General features: G+C 35.7%; 2 long non-coding RNA genes across 3 annotated transcripts in view; one reads left to right on the forward strand and one right to left on the reverse strand.

Moving 5' to 3' along the window:
- Positions 1-7,885, reverse strand: part of LOC116664204 — a 49,292-nt gene extending 41,407 nt beyond the window's left edge. The window contains exon 1 of the long non-coding RNA XR_004320600.1: positions 7,204-7,885. This is a non-coding gene — a long non-coding RNA (uncharacterized LOC116664204). The remainder of the gene's footprint in view (positions 1-7,203) is intronic.
- The window catches only part of LOC106729610, a 458,398-nt gene that overhangs the window by 427,824 nt on the left and 13,408 nt on the right, over positions 1-17,166 (forward strand). The window lies entirely within an intron of this gene.

Raw genomic sequence — 17,166 nt, forward strand, 5'->3', positions numbered from 1 at the left:
TGAAGGGCATCTTTAATGCAGTCCTCTGCTTCCCTGCCCCATCAAGTCAGATATACCCTCAATTCACTTCTTTATTTCTCTCTGAGAATAAAATATTCCTATTCTCCTCTGTCTGTAATGTTAAGTAAGTATGAGAATCAGTTTTAAATGCATGCCAGTTGACCAATTACAATTTCATATTAGTAACCATGCTTCTGAAAACCAACCAATTAGTAGCAGTTACCAAGGCCACTATCCTCAAACACCTTCCTGAAAGTCTGCCAAGTCCTGAACATTTTATTTTGTTCCATTTTTGTTTCTCAAAGCCTGCGTAAGATCAGGAATTGGTTTTGTTCAGAGATACTGTATCCTACGTGCACAGCTCTTCCTTGATTACCAAGGAAACAGTCAGCTTTTTTTTATATTAAATGTTGACATTTTCTTTCCACATTTCCAGTCTCATTATCGTTACTCTAAGCCGTATATTAATCATATCCACCTGAGTTATTCCAGCAGCTCCCTCATTGGTCCACCTGGCACTATCTTTTTCTCTTTAGTTCATTCTTTGAACTTCAAGCAATTCACTCTATTAGGCCAGTTTTACCTTGATACCAAAACCAGGCAGACACGTCACAAAAAAATAAAATGACATACCAGTATCCCTTATGACATAGAGGTGGAAATCCTCAACAAAGATAATAGCACACTGAATCCAACAACATATAAAAAGGATTACACACCATGACCAAGTGGCATATATCCCATGGAAAGAGGAACTGGTTTAGCATATGAAAATCAACCAAGGTAGCCCGTATTAATAATATAAAGGACAAAACCTGGTCATCTTAATTGATGCAAAGAAAGTATTTGACAAAATCTAATCCTTTCATGATAAACACTCAACAAACTAGAAACAGAAGGGAACTTCTTCAACTTTACAAGGGCATCTGTGGAAAATCCACAGATAACACTGTGCTTAAAATGAAACAGCAAATACTGTCCCTCTAAGAAAAGAAAAAGAAAGGAAAAGAAAAGGATGCTCACCCTTGCTACTTTCTAAAAATGTTGTACTGGATGTTCTAGCTAGAGCAATTAGTTGAGGAAAAGAAATAAATGGCATCCAAAGTAGAAAGAAGAAGTAAAATTGTCTCTATACAATCATAAATGGCATGATTTGTATACGTAAAATCCAGGGTAATCCACACGCAAAAAAAAAAAAAAAAAAAAAATTTAGAACTAATAAATGAGTCCAGTAAGTTTCCAGGATACAAGATCAATGTAGCAAAGTCCACTGTACTTCTATATACTAGCAATAAACAATTTGGAAATTATATTAATAAAACAATTTCATTTATAATAACACCCAAAACAACTAAAAACTTAGGGATATATTTAACAAAAGAAGTGTAAGACTTGTACACTCAAGACCACAAAACATCAATGAACGAAAATAAAGAAGCCCTAAATAGATGGGAAAATATCTTACATTTATAGTTTGGGAGACTTATATTGTCAAGAGAGCAGTGCAGTCTAGATTGATCTACAGAGTTACCACAATCCCTATAAAAATCCCAGTTTCCTCTTTTGGCAGAAACTGACTTGTTCATCCTAATAGCCAAAATTATCTTAAAAAGAACAAAGTTGAAGAACTTGTACTTCCTGACTTCAAAACTTACTACAAAGTTTCAGCAATCAAAACACTGTGATACTGGTATAAGAATGACGTATAAAGCCATGAGATATAATTGGAATTCCAGAAATAAACCCCTAGAAATGACAAATGAGTTTCAACAAGGGTTCCAAGATCATTCAGTGGGGAAAAATTGTCTCTTCAACAAATAGTGCTGGAACAACTGGATATCTACCTACCAAAAAGTGAAGTTAGATCCCTGCCTCACTCCATATTCAAAAGTCAGTTCAGAATGGATAAGAAACCTAAAAGTAAGAGCTAAAACTATAAAATTCTTGGAATAAAACATAGAGGGATATTATTGGGAATATTATTACAAATCATGCAGTAGTTTCTTATGTGTGGTAAAAGAATAAGTGACAAAACAAAACATAGATAAACTGGACTTCACCAAAATTAAAAAGCTTTTTTCTTCAAAGGACACCATCAAGAAAATAAAAACACAAGAGACTTGAATCTTTCATCTCAACAATAAAAAGACAAATAACATAATTTAAAATGAGCAAAGACTTGAAAGGTGTTTTTCAAAGAAAATACAGAAATTATTAAAAGCACATGAATGATGTTTAACATGATTAGCCATGAGGGAAATGCAAGTCAAAATTGCAAGGAGATACCACTTCACACCCCTAAAATGGTTTATAAATGTTTAAAAAGATATACAGTATTAGATTGGCGAGGCTATGAGGAAAATAGTCACCCTCAGACTGGGAGAGTTACTTTGTTTTCCCCCTTGTTGGTGAGAATGTAAAATAATGCAGCCATTTTGAAGCAATTTGTTCCTCCGATCATTAAATCTATACCTACCATATAACCTAGCAAATCCATTCCTAGGTACATACCCGAGAGAAATGAAAACAAATACCATATAAAATCTTGTATGTGAACATTCATAATAACATTATTATGATAACCTAAAATGAAAACAACCTAAATGTCCATCCACTGATGAATATGTGGACAAACAATATGGTGTATTATTCTGCCTTACAAAAGAATGAAGTACTGATACATGCTACAGCATAAATGAGTCTTGAAAACACGATGCTAAGTAAAATGGTAACAAACCACTTATTGTGTGATTCCATGTTTATGAAATGTCCATACTAGGCAAATACATGAAGACAGAAGTAGATTAGTGGTTGTTAGGGACTGAAGAGCGGGTTGAATGCAAAGTGAGTGCTAATGAGCATGAGGTTTCTTTTTGAGGAGGATGAAAATATTCTGGAATTAGATAGTGATGATGGTTGAGCAACTCTGTGAATTCCCTAACAACCAGTGAATTGTACATTTTAAAGAGTACATTTTAAGGTATGTGATTTATTTCTCAATAAAGCTATCATAAAAATAAAAACAACCGAGATTAATTGTCTAAAATGAAACTCTAACTCTGATAAATCTAATTGTGTCAACACTTTCCAATGGCCTCCTCTTGTCTTTAGGATTAACTTCAAAGGCCTTGACTTGGGCTGCTCGTACTCGTTACACGGTGGTGATCACTGTGTAACTGTAGTTTCATTTTTTGGCATTCCCTTCCCCAAATATAGATACACCAAACTCCGTGCTTCTGTCATATTAAACCTCTTCAAAGTCTTTACCTCTAGAACTTTGAGTTCCTTATGCTCAGTTCTTAAAACAGCCCTTCTCCATCTCCTACTCTTCTGTGAAACCTTCTTTAGCCCATCCCCAATTACTTAAACAGCCACAAAGATGGTAGAATGCTCATTTAAAATAACAATGATGATGTTTTCCATCCAAATACTGGGATTTATTAGACAATGCTTGATTAGTAATTAGTGATTTGTTAGACAATGCATAGTTGATGATCAGTTAATGTAATATGTACAACTGAATGGGTATATTAGTCAGGGTTCTTCAGAGAAACACAGCCAATAGGATGTAGAAGTGAGTGAGAGAGAGACAGAGGGAGAGAGTTGAAGTGAGAGAGAGAGAGAGATTGATCTGATTTATTATAAGGAATTGCTTCATGCAATTGTGGAGGCTGATAAGTACTAAGACTGGCAGTTGGCAAGCTGGAGACCCAGGAGATCTGACAGTGTGGTTCCATCTGAAGGCCTGCAGACTAGACACTCAGGAGAACCAATGTTTCAGTTTGCGTCCAAAGGCAGGAAAAAACACAAAAAACTATGGTCCTAGCTCAAAAATAGTCAGGTAGGAGGAGGAATCCCCCCTTATTTGAGAGAAGGTCAGCCTATTGTTTTAGTCAGGCCTTCAACTCAGTAGATGAGGCCCACTCACATTAGGGAAGGAAGTCTGCTTTACTCAGCTTTTTGATTTACAAATTAAATTCATCCAGAAGCACTCTCACAGAAATACCTGTGATAATGATGGAATAAATATCTGGGCACCTCATGGCGCAGTCAAGCTTATGCATAAAAGTAATCATTACAACAGGCATTTACTGTGTGCATCTATTATTAGGTATTGGCCTTTTTGTTTGTTATTATTTTGTATTTTTAGTTTTTGAGGAATTGATAGTAGGCAGAGTTTTGAGGAGGTGGTAGTAGGTGGAACTCCTTGTGCTCCAGTTTTCAAATTCGTATCTGTGGTAGGCAGAATTCTAAGATAATCTCCGAGTCATGCCTTTGTATAATCACATTGTATAACTGAACTTGTGACTTGCTTCCAGCCAACCGAATATGGCAAAGTTAAAGGGAAAGTCACTCCCTTGTTGTTACACTATATGCTGTTCTGTCTTGGCCAACTGGATCGAGACTTTCTCCTGCTGGCTTTAAAGAAATAAGCTGCAATGTCACGAGACCACTAGTAGCAAGGAACTGTAAGGGCCTGTCATTGCCAACAGTGGCACCTGGCTAACAGGCAGCAAGGAAGCAGTGACCTCAATCCTACAACCACAAGAAATTAAAGTCTTCCAACAACCACGTGAGCAGGCTGGCAAACAAATAGCTTGTAACCCATGAGATGCTGAGTAGACCCAGTTAACCACGCCTAAACTCCTGACCCATCCGAACCGTGAGATTATAAATTTATGTTGTGCTAAGCCTCTAAATTGGTAATAATTTGTGAAGTAGCACAATAGAGAAATAATGCAGTGTCCCTGCTGCCTAACTCTCCTTTAACCGCAACATGAAAACCTGTTCTGGTCATATTTTAAAAAGTGGATGGGCAAATTGTATTTAATTACAACTTAGTAGGGCAGACATAAGAGGTCCAGAAATTGGATTGAAAGTTGAAACCTGGCAGAAGCAGGGCTAAAAGAAATTCCGGTCTGATAACAGGAAAGACTTGACACAGAAATTTAACATGGAGCAAAAGCGTGTTGGCACCAAGTGAAAAATGCAGTCAAGTGTAGTATGGAGGATAAGAGATGAGGCATATTTTGATATCTAAGCAGACTTTTTATGTTGCCAAGTTTGTAAAATCATAGCAGGGGGTTGGCTTCCAGGCACTGTACTCAAATATCTAAGAAGAGAAACTACACAAAGTCATTGCTCTATTCTAATGAAAGCCAGCAGTCTAAGCAAGCAGAAACAGGATTTAGGGCTGTTAATGAAACAATTTTTCACTTACAAGAACTCGATAAATTATAACAAATTCTGAAACTCCAGTATCTGTACTACAGTTACTTTTAGTTAGGTTAGGTTCAGAGAGTTCTAGATTTCTTCCTAATCTGTGACAAAATAAATATCATTAACATCTAAACAATTAAGGCAGAAATCTTTGCACTAAAGTGCAGAGTATAATACAAATGCAAACATTTATACATTAAATGACCCTTTTATTCCTCAGAGCAACCCGCAGGTCTTACAGAGTGAGGACTTCCTGAAAGGTTCTAGCTGCCTGACTATCACCAAGTACCCACATTGTGTGTCGGAGTGGAGGGAGGGGGGTTGCACTAAAAGACAGATTTGGGCCCAAACCCATGTCTCTGATAATGTTCAGAAAACATCCACAGCAATCATCCAAACTACAGTGACAAGATGATTTAATCAAAAATATTAGGATTTGGTCACTGCTTACCTCGTTCCAAACTGAATCAGTCCACGAAACATTTGATGCTTTTTTAATTTAATTTTTCTTTCTTGTTTGTCTAATAAATCCAGCTTTCTCTCTTTACCTTGATTCAATGAGCAACCCTAGAGTTTCTTTGCCACTCTCAGATGCACACTTAGCTACTAAGGGATTGTAAGAAATAGTTACATTATAAGTGACTAAGTGTCTGCTGAGGAATTCTCAGAATAAACTCATTTTCAGATCATCTCTTAATTCTAAGAGAGTACATAAACAATACAAGCAGGCAGGCACATCTGGGTGGAAAAAACAGCCGAAGATTATTTTGTCACATTAGAACTCCTTGTCTCAGGTCAGCCTGGTCCTACAGAAAGAACTGAACATCTCAAATGGCCACAGCTTAGCATAAAATGAATATAAGGTCTAATAATGAGGCTCCAAACAAGATTACCAAAGCCAGCTAGTTGTGTGGCCAGGGTTCACCTGAAATTCTCGTTTAGATTCAGACAAAATTCTCAAATCTTGAGCATATATTCACAGTTCCCTGTGATCTGGACACATTATAGATTTCTAATCTGAAGTATTACTTTTGCTTTTGTACTCCAGCCAAAAACAGATACTTTTCATTTTAGTCTAGGATGGCCTATCCTTTTTGACCCCATTGTATGTGCCATCTCTGTTCTTTTTGTCTGGAATGCCCTTTAACTGATATTACTTGCTGGAATTGTTCATCTTCCCTTAAGTTTTACACCTTACATTCTGCCTAAAAACATGATCAAATTGTTTTTGTTCTACAATAAGCACATCCTAAATGCTGTTCTTGCTTTAAATTACTTCCTCTTCTTTCATTTATACCAAAAATCATATTATAGTATTACTGCCACCTAGTTGACTAGATAGCTGAGAAAAAAAAATTCCTACCACTGTAGACATCCTAAAAACACTAAGTAAAATATAACCACCAACCTTGGGCTCTCCAGAAAGTAAGTCTACAGGTGGTTAGAGTGATGAAGTAGAAAACAAGTTTGTTGTAAGTAAGGATGCTGAAACCACAGGTGCCTTGAGACTGTTTACAGATCTTGTTAACCTAAAATCTTGGGGAAATAAAAATCTTTTCTGAGATTTCACATGTGAAGATCATTCTCCTTTCACTAGAAATTTGAATTTGTTACTTATATTACCTGTATGGTCCAAGAAACTCTAAGTTGAAACATTAATTTAAAAATTGTTTTTGCCTCGTGGTGCCTAGCAGAAAGAAATACAAATATTCTCTGAAGGGATTCAGCCTCAGTTCAGGACACATAGATTCCCACATGTAAAACTCTGCCAAAGTTGAGCTCACAATGCAAAATTTCCAAACTTAGAAATAAACAAGCCGCTACAACTAAGAATTAGTAGAAATAACAAGCAGCAAAACGAGAAATTCCAAAAACAACAGATATTGAAAATTTGGAAACAGAGTATTAGCTAAGTGTGTTTAAAAGATCTAACTAAACAAAAGAGTTGAATAAATAAAGAAGCAAGAAACTTTGAAAACATACTTAGCATTATTCGATGAAGAAGAAAGAAGTTGCACCCACACTTCAGAAAGATATTCCAACTGGAACAGAGATTTCCACGTAAAATGTGAAATGATGAAAATACTGGGAGGAATCATGGAAGAGTATTTTACAACCTCTGAGTGTATAAATTCTCTCTGAAAATAAAAAAAAGTCCAAAAACCATTAAAGAAAGGACTGAAAAATTCCTCTCTAGAAAAGAAAAAAATTTCTGTGTGGTGACATCCAACAAAAACAAAGTGAAAAGAAAAATAACAAAATGGGGAAAAAAAAAAACTCCTATCACCAAAAAAAAAAAACGGTGAGACAGCCTCCCTAATATTAATAAAGAATGCCTACAAATTGAAAATAAAAAGACTAAAGTTCAGTATAATATGGGTATAGGATATGAACATATAATTCTCAGTAACAGAAATATAAATAACTTATAAACATGAAAATGCCTTTCAAACACCAGTAAAAAAAACAATGCCAATGAAAACAACTAGGAAATACCATCTGTCACATATCAAATTAATAATGTTGCAGAAATCCGATGACCCACTGTACTGTTTAGACTGCAGGTTAATAGACTCTATCATACATTGCTGATGGGAATGCAAATGGCTGCAATCCTTAGAGAAGACAATTCGACAGAATTATTAAGGCAACAGATTCAAATAACTCTGACCTGGCAAAACTACATGGATATTGACATATATTAATTAATTTATTGAAATATTTATAGTAATATGATATAAATAAAATATCCATTATTAGAGGGCTCAATAAATAAGGTATATTCATAAAATGTATTACTATGCATCTATTAAATACCACAATGAGGAATCTCCCTAGGTACTGACAGGATCACCACCATAGTATGTTACTAACTAAAAAAGTTGAAGAATAGTGACTAGTGCATGTCAATACTGTATGTTGTCTATCAATACTGTATACTCTATGTGTAAATAGTGATAATGCTTTTCACCTTTTGTGATAAAAAAGGATGAGAACTTTTAAATTTTAATTTTAATTGTTTCAGTGGGTATAAAGTATCTCTATATTAACTCTAAATAGCAGTAACAAAATTATTGTATTGACAGTAGGTAATGAGAATCTAGTGAATGGGGTTCAGAAGAAAGTTTTCATAATATATCTTTGTATCATTCAAGATCATGTCAGGAAAGCAAATTCAGTAGATGGTTAAAACTTAAGGTATTTTTCACCAAGAAGTTTTGACTAAGTATTAGGCAAGGTTGAGGAAATTAACAAAAGAGGTGGAGGCACCTAGAAGAGGAAGCCATTATCACACTGCCACCCATAGGAAAGGGCAGGAAATAGTTTTGTAGAGCTCAGTGAGAGCCTCTGTCAGAAAGGACCACCTGATCAGACCTGTAATTATAGTGGGACTCAGCAACCGGCAGAATTCCTATGCCAAAGCAGAGGAAAGAGGGAAGAAATATTTATATCTCTCTTCCCTTCGGCCGTCTCATCTTCACCCTGTGTCTTTCAGTAGACAAACTCAACCAGAAACCAGGTAACAAAGAACCCCAGCAGTGCAGTCCATATGGGTGAGATTCCTGGAGCACAGAGCAGGAGAAAGAAGAATAAGAATATATTCTTATTATATGCAAATTACTAGTGGAATTAGATACTATGTGGCATACAGATTGAAGAAATTAAATCTGACAACTCTGTGTTAGCGAGACTTCCACTCCAAAGCAATTCTTATATATGGCCAGTGGATATGTGAACCAATAGAACCTTCGGAAAGCAACTGAGCAATATCTAGTTCAAGCTGAAGATGTCCATTCTCATGAACCAGGAATTCCACCCTAAAATAAACAACCCTTTGGAAACTCACTCATTTGCACCTGGAGACATGCACAAGAATGTTCACCACAGCTTCTCTGTGATAGTATAAATGATGACAAATCACCTGAATGTCCATTAATAAGAGAGTGGAAATTTGTGCCATATTCATTTCTTACAACAAAAGAGTGGACAGCAGTGAAAATGAATGAATTAGAGATACACCTGTCAAAAACAAGAACCTCACACACACAAAACAAGTTGCTGATGTTATTCATCAGCATGCAAAATTATATATTATTTAGGGATAATAATTAGGGTAATACCATATTCAGGATAGAGGTTAACTCTGAGGCATGACAGATGGGTAGTTTGAAAATGAAATGGGTATGATAGCACCTATTACATTTTTGATAAGTTCTTAGGTATATTTGAAATATAATAAAATTTAAGAGTATGTTAAATAGGACCAAAGTAAATATGTATCTGTATAATGGTAGGATACATTTGTTATGAATTGAATTGTATCCCCCAAAATTTATATGCTATAGTCCTAACTTCCTATGTGACTGGTCTTGGAGGCAATTAAGTTTAATTGAGATAATAAAAGTGAAGCCCTAATCCACTAAGACTGGGGTCTTTATAAGAATAGAAAGAGTCATGTGGGGTGAGAATGCACAGAAAAAAGGACATACTGAGGTTACAGAGAGAAAGCAGTCATCTGAAAGCCAAGGAGAGAAGAGTCAGGGGAAACCAAACTTGCCAACATTCTGATCTTGGATTTCTAGCCTCTAGAACTATGAGAAAATAAAATTAAATAAATTTCTGCTGTTCAAACTGTGGTATTTTGTTGTAGCAGCCCTGGCAAACTAATACAGCATGTAGTTTATTTTTTTGGTATCCACAGTCATTACTTTTGAAATTCTGATATTTCTCTGTCTTACTATTTAATTTGCTTTCATAATGCTCATGGTTACAACTTCCTAATAGTAATATTCAATGGTCCTTTAACTTTCTTTACGTACATCAGTTTATCTCTGAAGAAATGACTACTATTATTCCTTCTTTTATATTGTTTCCTTCTCTTTTTTCTTTGTTTTCATCATGTTGAGTTTTACTTGTCCTCCTCCAAAATCTGTATCTGTTATTTACCTCCACATTTGTTCTCCATCTGCTGCAAGGTAGCTTCTCCAAGTCTGTGTCTTGCCTCTCCTGTGTCTCTCCACTTTCCCCTATGGAATATCATTCAACTAAGTTATTTTTATTATCACACTCATGCAAATAATTCCCAAAGCCTTATCTGAAAGCCTTTTCTCTCGCTTATTTTCCAAGGACAGAAACTAACTCCCATTGCCTACGACTACTAGGTACTAGGTCATTTATTACACACTGACCGATACTGTCACTTGGTGTCTACAGCTACTCTGGGAACAGCATGCTATTAGTCACTGCTGTTACAGAAGTAATGACTTATACAATATCATGCATAATGTAGTTTAATCAAAATGAAAAGTAATCCCTACTAATAATGAGAAGACAAACACAGAAAGGATCTTACAGCCAACCGCATGTAGAAATCTGTTAAGACCCACACCTTTTTGAATGTAGACTTTTGCTATTGATTCTCAGCCCCTGTGTATAATTCCCAGTTCCACATTCCACTAATACCTCTAAAAACATTTTTCTAAAACTGAATTCATCATTTTATCCTCATATCTGTTTTTTTCCATTTTCTTTACCACCTCTCATATTTCCAGTATCATCTCTGAGTCACTGAAGCACAAAAACTTTGTATTGTTTCCAGTGCCTTTTCCTCTTTCTTGCTCGACACATGCAGTAAGTTTCTTCCATAAGCCCCTTATCTTCACTGCCATCTTCTGCTCCCTATTGGTATCATTTCTTGTAAGGCTATTGATACCATATTTTAACCGGATCTTTTCTTTCCGGTTCTCTTCCTCCATTCACTTAATTAGCAAAGTAATCTTCTTGAAACCTAAATACAATCCTACCAAGCCCCTGATGTAAAATTTCTATTTCAGGTCGAATACATTTCCAGTGCTCCAGGGAAAATTTCTTTTAAGACTTTGCCACAGTTTCTTGACTGTCTCACCAATCCATCGAGATCCTGTACATTCACTTTCATACCAGTACCTGCTTTGCTTCCCAGTGGCCTTGAATTTCCATTTGTGAATGCCATTTGTTTCCTGGTTAAAGCATGTCCTTGATTTATGATTGATTGATTGATTGATTGATTTCTAGCTTTATTTCTATCTTCAGGTCCTATGTATTAAAATATTTTTGGCTTGGTATCAACCATATATTTGTAACATGTCTTCACTCACTGAGGGATTTTTTTTGGCTTGTTTATCTACTTGACTGTTTGAGGGAGAGTCAATAGTTGGTTTTGGATTTCAATACATGTGGTCAGCAAAAACAGGTCCTTCAGAAAACAGTTGTAATAAACTTTTAATATCTTCTCCAACTTTTATCTCTTATGTACGTGATTCTCTAACTTTTTATAACATAGCACATGCAGAAAATTAGGTTTGTGTTTATATGGCCTGATATAAAAATAAAGGCAGATGCTGCAGAGATGACAAACTGAGGGCTCTTACTAATGAAACAAATTAGATGCATATTTGGCACACAATTCATTCATTCCAGATATGTGCATTGATTTCTAAAGCTCACCAGTTAAGATTTTCTTTATGTAGTATTTTGATTATTGAATACTATAGATAATTTAATTTTAAGAAAAGTCACCAAATCCTTTATATTTTGACATTTTTAGTATTTGTGACACCTATGCCAGAATTATCAATATTCACCAACATTGATTTCTCCTCAGCTCTTGAGTACAAGAACAATGCCACTGTCCACCCATTTATTTCATTGTCAAAAAGATTGTTCCCATAGACCATTTTTTTTGTTCATTTTAAGATGCCAGTGATTGTAGGACACTCTATCTCTAACAATAGAATGTTGGTGAGACATAAAGAAACATTATATTAAGTGCATTTATTGATTGATACTTTTCAATGTCAGAAATGTTTAAATAAGGAAGTTATGTCTATTTTATAATCAAAGAAAATAACAGTATTTAGGAATTATCCATTTATTTAAGGAAGAATATATCTTGTACATCTCTGTTTCCAGGTGACATTTTTCTGGTGGATAGAAGCTTTTAATTCTCTTTGTAATTGGCAAACCTAGAAGAAGTGGTAACCATGTCTATTTAACTAGCTCTGTGTATTGGCTTTTTGAGGCTTTTTTGTGAGACATACATTCTCTTTGTAGCTATGTGAAAATTAAAGTAGATCTCCAAGTGACTGTTAAATTCCATGCATCAAATACCCTAGGATACAGGACAGGATAGGATTCCTTCCCAATCCTAGCACATACGATTGCCCCTCTTTCACATTTGCAATCTCCAGTTTGAAGAATGGTAGGTACATGTGTGAATGTACTGGTACTAGCTCTCCAGTTGTGAAAAACAGGTTCCTTATCTGTACAATATGTGTACAGTATCGTGTACAGTTTCAAAATTCTCAATACTATTAGTGGCAAAACACTGATTTTTAAGCTTACTTTTTTTTTTTTTCCCCCTCAGGGGCTTGCTAGGGTTGTTTCACTGAGAATTCCAGATGGAGAAGGACTGCTTTCTGGCTCATACATGGAAGGCTGCCAAAGACAGAGAGGCTGTAGTTTAAATTAATCTTCAAATGGGGGTGGGGAGGACCTCGACAGTCCCCTGAAGGATTTGAAAAACATATTTACGCCACCTGCTTTGCCAACAGCGACAGCAAAACAAATCATTGCTCTGTACAGACAGCATGATGGAAGCATATTTAACTGAAGGGAAGTTAAAAACAACGATTGCTCAGATTACCTCAGAACAAGGCATTTCAAGAAGGTACTCCATTTTTTTCTATCCCTTAATTTGTTCAGAGGTAATATTCTCCACCCCTCTCCCACTGCAATCTAAATGATGCTCTGAGCCCAGAAAGGGGTCTCTCCTAATACCCTTTCCCTTGTCTTTCCCAATAAGTGAAAATCTAGGTTTACAATTCCATGCAAAATATCATCGACATACTGTAATTGTCAAAGGGGTGAAGACTTGAAGCTGGCTTCAGTAATGTGTTTGGCTCTTAATCCAAGGTTAACAGAGGCAGTACTGAGTTCATGGAGAAATTATTGAGAAGAGTCATCATGACACATCCTTCTTCTCTATCCTTGTTTTATTCATTCAGTTTTTTGGTGTGAGATGGTAAGGAATATGTCAGGATTGCAGGAAAATGTTTCATGCATTTTATATCTTTTTCCTACTTATATCCATTTAAGTATATATTTAACTCTTATGTTGTATTTCATATTGCAAATGTGTCAACTTAGTCTTTAAAATCCTCAGAAAGCCAATCCAAGTGACAGTTCTGTGAATTTCAACAGTCCTGTAGACATCTGTGATATTACTACACTTGTAAACACAATATCACACACAATTCGGTGGAAATGAAAACCTACATTCCGTTATGCAAATTCTTTTTTTGTTTAAATTTTGTCTTAAAACTATGCCAGTACATATTTATGATAGAACTATTTAGTTTTCATAATGGAAAAGCCCTTAGTAACCTTATAGTTTTTTTTTTCAAGGTAAGAGATTTAGCTCTCTTACATTACCCAAAGTCACTTGGCTGGTTAGTGGCAGATCAACATAGTTCAGCTTTCCTGATGTCTAGTCAAGTGTTTTGACTACACTAGCCTTGATTTGGAACACACTTAATATTTCTCAGGTGTCCCAGTTATACAATTCCAAGGAGTTCCTGAGTGGCTTTTTTGTGTATTGGCTTTCTGAAGCTTTTTTTGTGACCTGTGTATAAAACCTCTGGGAAGGAAGGGTGCAAAATAGAGATAGGGTGGAAAGCTAAAGAACATAGAACTTGAACTAGGTCCCTCTCTTTGTGCTCTGTCCTGGATAACAAATGTTAGGGGCCAGTCTGGATACCTAGTAAGGGACTATGCTATAGACATTTTCTGGCTGTTATGGGAGTACAGAAGAGGGTCATGACAGTAAAAGCTAGCCAAGATATATTTGGAAAAAAAGATGACATTATATCTGAGTTTCAAAAGACTGTTAATAGTTATGTGACCAAGTGATGAGTTTCTTAGAAGATGCAGCATGTGAAAAGGGAAGAAAATCTATGTGTATCTGCAGTGGCGTGATATTCATAAGGATCTGCAGAGGAACTCTATGTGTGATGCAGAATTTGGTAAATGTGAATGGATACTAAGGGTGTTCCTCTTCCTCTGTATGAGCAGTGGCCAAAGATATTCCCATTCCTTCCCATCTGGGGCCTCATACATTTTCTAATACTCCTCAGTTGATGCTTTCCTAGGAGTAAAAAATACTCAACTGTTTAGAATATTTAACAGTCACTTTACAGCAGATACTCCTTCCATCTGAGCCTTTCCTCTGGAGGTTAGTTATTTATAGGTTGGTTATTTCATTTGCTATAAGTGTGAATATACAAGTATCCTCAAGGAGTGGATAGTCTGCATGTTCTTCATACAATAAAATAGAGTTTCTATTAATGAAGATTTAAATAAATATTAGGGGCATCCAGTTTAATATGGTGGATTTGTCACACACATGATCTTCCATTCCCTCATGAAATACCAATAAATTTACAACAAAGGAACTTATAAAGATACTGAAGCCATAAAAGACAAAGATGATAGAACATAATAATGCAATGTTTAGGAAAGTGGGAACCAGATTTCCACACGGTGTAATGTGTAATTTTTATGTGTCAACTTGGCTGGGCCTCAGGATGCCCAGAATCTGATCAAGTATTATTTCTGGGTGTGTCTGTGAGGGTATTTGTATAAGCTAGTAGCATGTGAGGTGGTAAACTGAGTAAAGCAGACAGCCCTCCTCAGTATGGGTGCACATCACCCAGTCTGTTGAGGACCTGAATGGACAAAAAGGTGGAGGAAGGGAGAAGTTCCTCTTTCTGTGTGGCTGCTGGAATGGAAACATTGGTCTTGTGCCATTGGATTGGGATTTACACCATCTGTGCTCCCGGTTCTCAGGCCTTTGAACTCATGCTAGAACTACACCACTGGTACTCCTGAATTTCCAGCTTGCAGAGGTAGATCATGGGACTTCTCAGCCCCCAAAATTATGTGAGCCTTGTAATAAATCTCATAATAAATCTGTCTCTCTCTGTCTCTGTCTGTCTCTCTCTCCCTGTAACAAATGACTTTATAAACCTAAGAAAGATGATTTCTACCTAGCAATGAGCCAAGCTAATTTTTAAAAATGATATTATACTGTGGAACCCTCAAAAGGGATACCAAGTGCCTTTTGAAGTAGGAGAAAATGTAAAGCCAAAATTAAAAGATTGTTGAAAGTTCAATATTTAAACTAGGACTCTTCATCCATTGTGAGCCAGTCCTCAGCTGTCAATACCGTTTACGTACTTATGAACTGCATATAGGGAATGTTTATGTAACCTAAAGGACAATGACAATATAACTGTATGTGGATGAGGGATAGGAAGTGTGCCTGGGTGTGGGGGAGGGGGTACTGAGGGGGAGGTGGCAGTGTTTGAAGGACATTTAGATCCTCATTTTTATGGAAGGATGTCACAGAGAATGCCTAAAAGTCAAAAATGTTAAAATGGCAATAGAAGTATTTATTTAGATACATATATACATATATCTATCTATCTACATACACATCAATAGAATAAATTTTAAAGGATAAAAGTTGTTGTCTCTGTGGAGTGGTAAATTAAAGGGGGAATTAGCAGACTGTTGATTTTTGCCACAAGTCATATAGTCTTATTTGAGCCTTTAAACTATATACAACTATTACTTGGAAGTAAAAATGAAATCAAAAGAAATAATATTATGTTTCCCAAATTTTGATATTCTCCTAGAAGAGTGCCTGAAGTGCCAATTCCAGGTTGCATTTTAATTGTAATTTTGTATCCCTAAGAATCAAGTGAGCTGAAGTTACATTTTTGCCCTTATTTTGAACCTTCTTGATTTTCCACCTACAAAATAAATACAATTGTGTGCAGTCTTATATTCCTTGCATGAATGTTCTGAGAATACTTGACATAACACAGGATAAAAATATAATCTATTTAGATCAATGGTAGGTAATTTACATTTTATATGTCATTTGATCAATGTTGAGAAGAGAAGTAAATGAGACCATTGGAGGTTAATGACTTGCATGAGAAGTTTCTATTGGCAAATAATCATAATGATAGGAGAGTCCTTTAGTACTGTCGTATGCTGAACAGGGTTATCCAGTTGTAGTATTTTTTATTCTCTTGTTCACACCAAAAAAAATAAGGGCTCTACTTTAATTCAGACTGCTTTCACAAAAAATTGAGCAGTATCTTTATAGAAATATCCTGGAACATTTCATAAATATATCATACTGCATGATAGTTCCATAAATTTAATTTGGAAGTGTCAGCATGAAAAATCTTTGATTCATAAGGAATTTTAAAAAACATATCTGTGGTGTATATTTTTGTTTTGTTTTGGTATGGCATTGTTATATAGGCCTGCCAGCATGTAGTCTAGATGACTGCAGTCAGCGGAGCCAACTAACCAAGGATCAGCCTTGATCTTCGTGCATCCACGCTACAGAACACTTTCCTTATCATCAGCTCCAGAAAAAATGCTATTTATCAAGCCTCCTCAGGCAAAGCGTGAATTCCCTAGGGTAAGGTGAATTCCAGAGTCAACTTTAGCAGGACAGGGGAACTCTAGTTGAAATAAATACTAAGGAAAAATTCAAACGAAGAAATAAATCCCAAAGGGCTGATGTACAAAAATGGGGGAATATAAGGAATCTAAGGGTTCTTTTGTATACCTCAGGTCTTTTCATTTTTTCACTCATTGTGGAAGGAAATTCAAGTATCTCTAAGCCCTCTATTCTCTCCTAAATATAAAAGTTATTGGTAAGAATGTTTATTTTACTCAAGCACACAATTTCTTCTTGAGAAAAATTAGGTTACTATAAATCTTCAGTATTTCTATCAGGTGACTCAATCAGGATTTTTTAAAATAATAAATATTAAGTAAACTACTTTTTCTTAAAAGTAAAGGTTATCTTAGATCAAGTTCTTA

This window comes from Camelus ferus, chromosome 6, assembly GCF_009834535.1.
Source record: "Camelus ferus isolate YT-003-E chromosome 6, BCGSAC_Cfer_1.0, whole genome shotgun sequence".
Lineage (NCBI taxonomy): Eukaryota > Metazoa > Chordata > Mammalia > Artiodactyla > Camelidae > Camelus > Camelus ferus.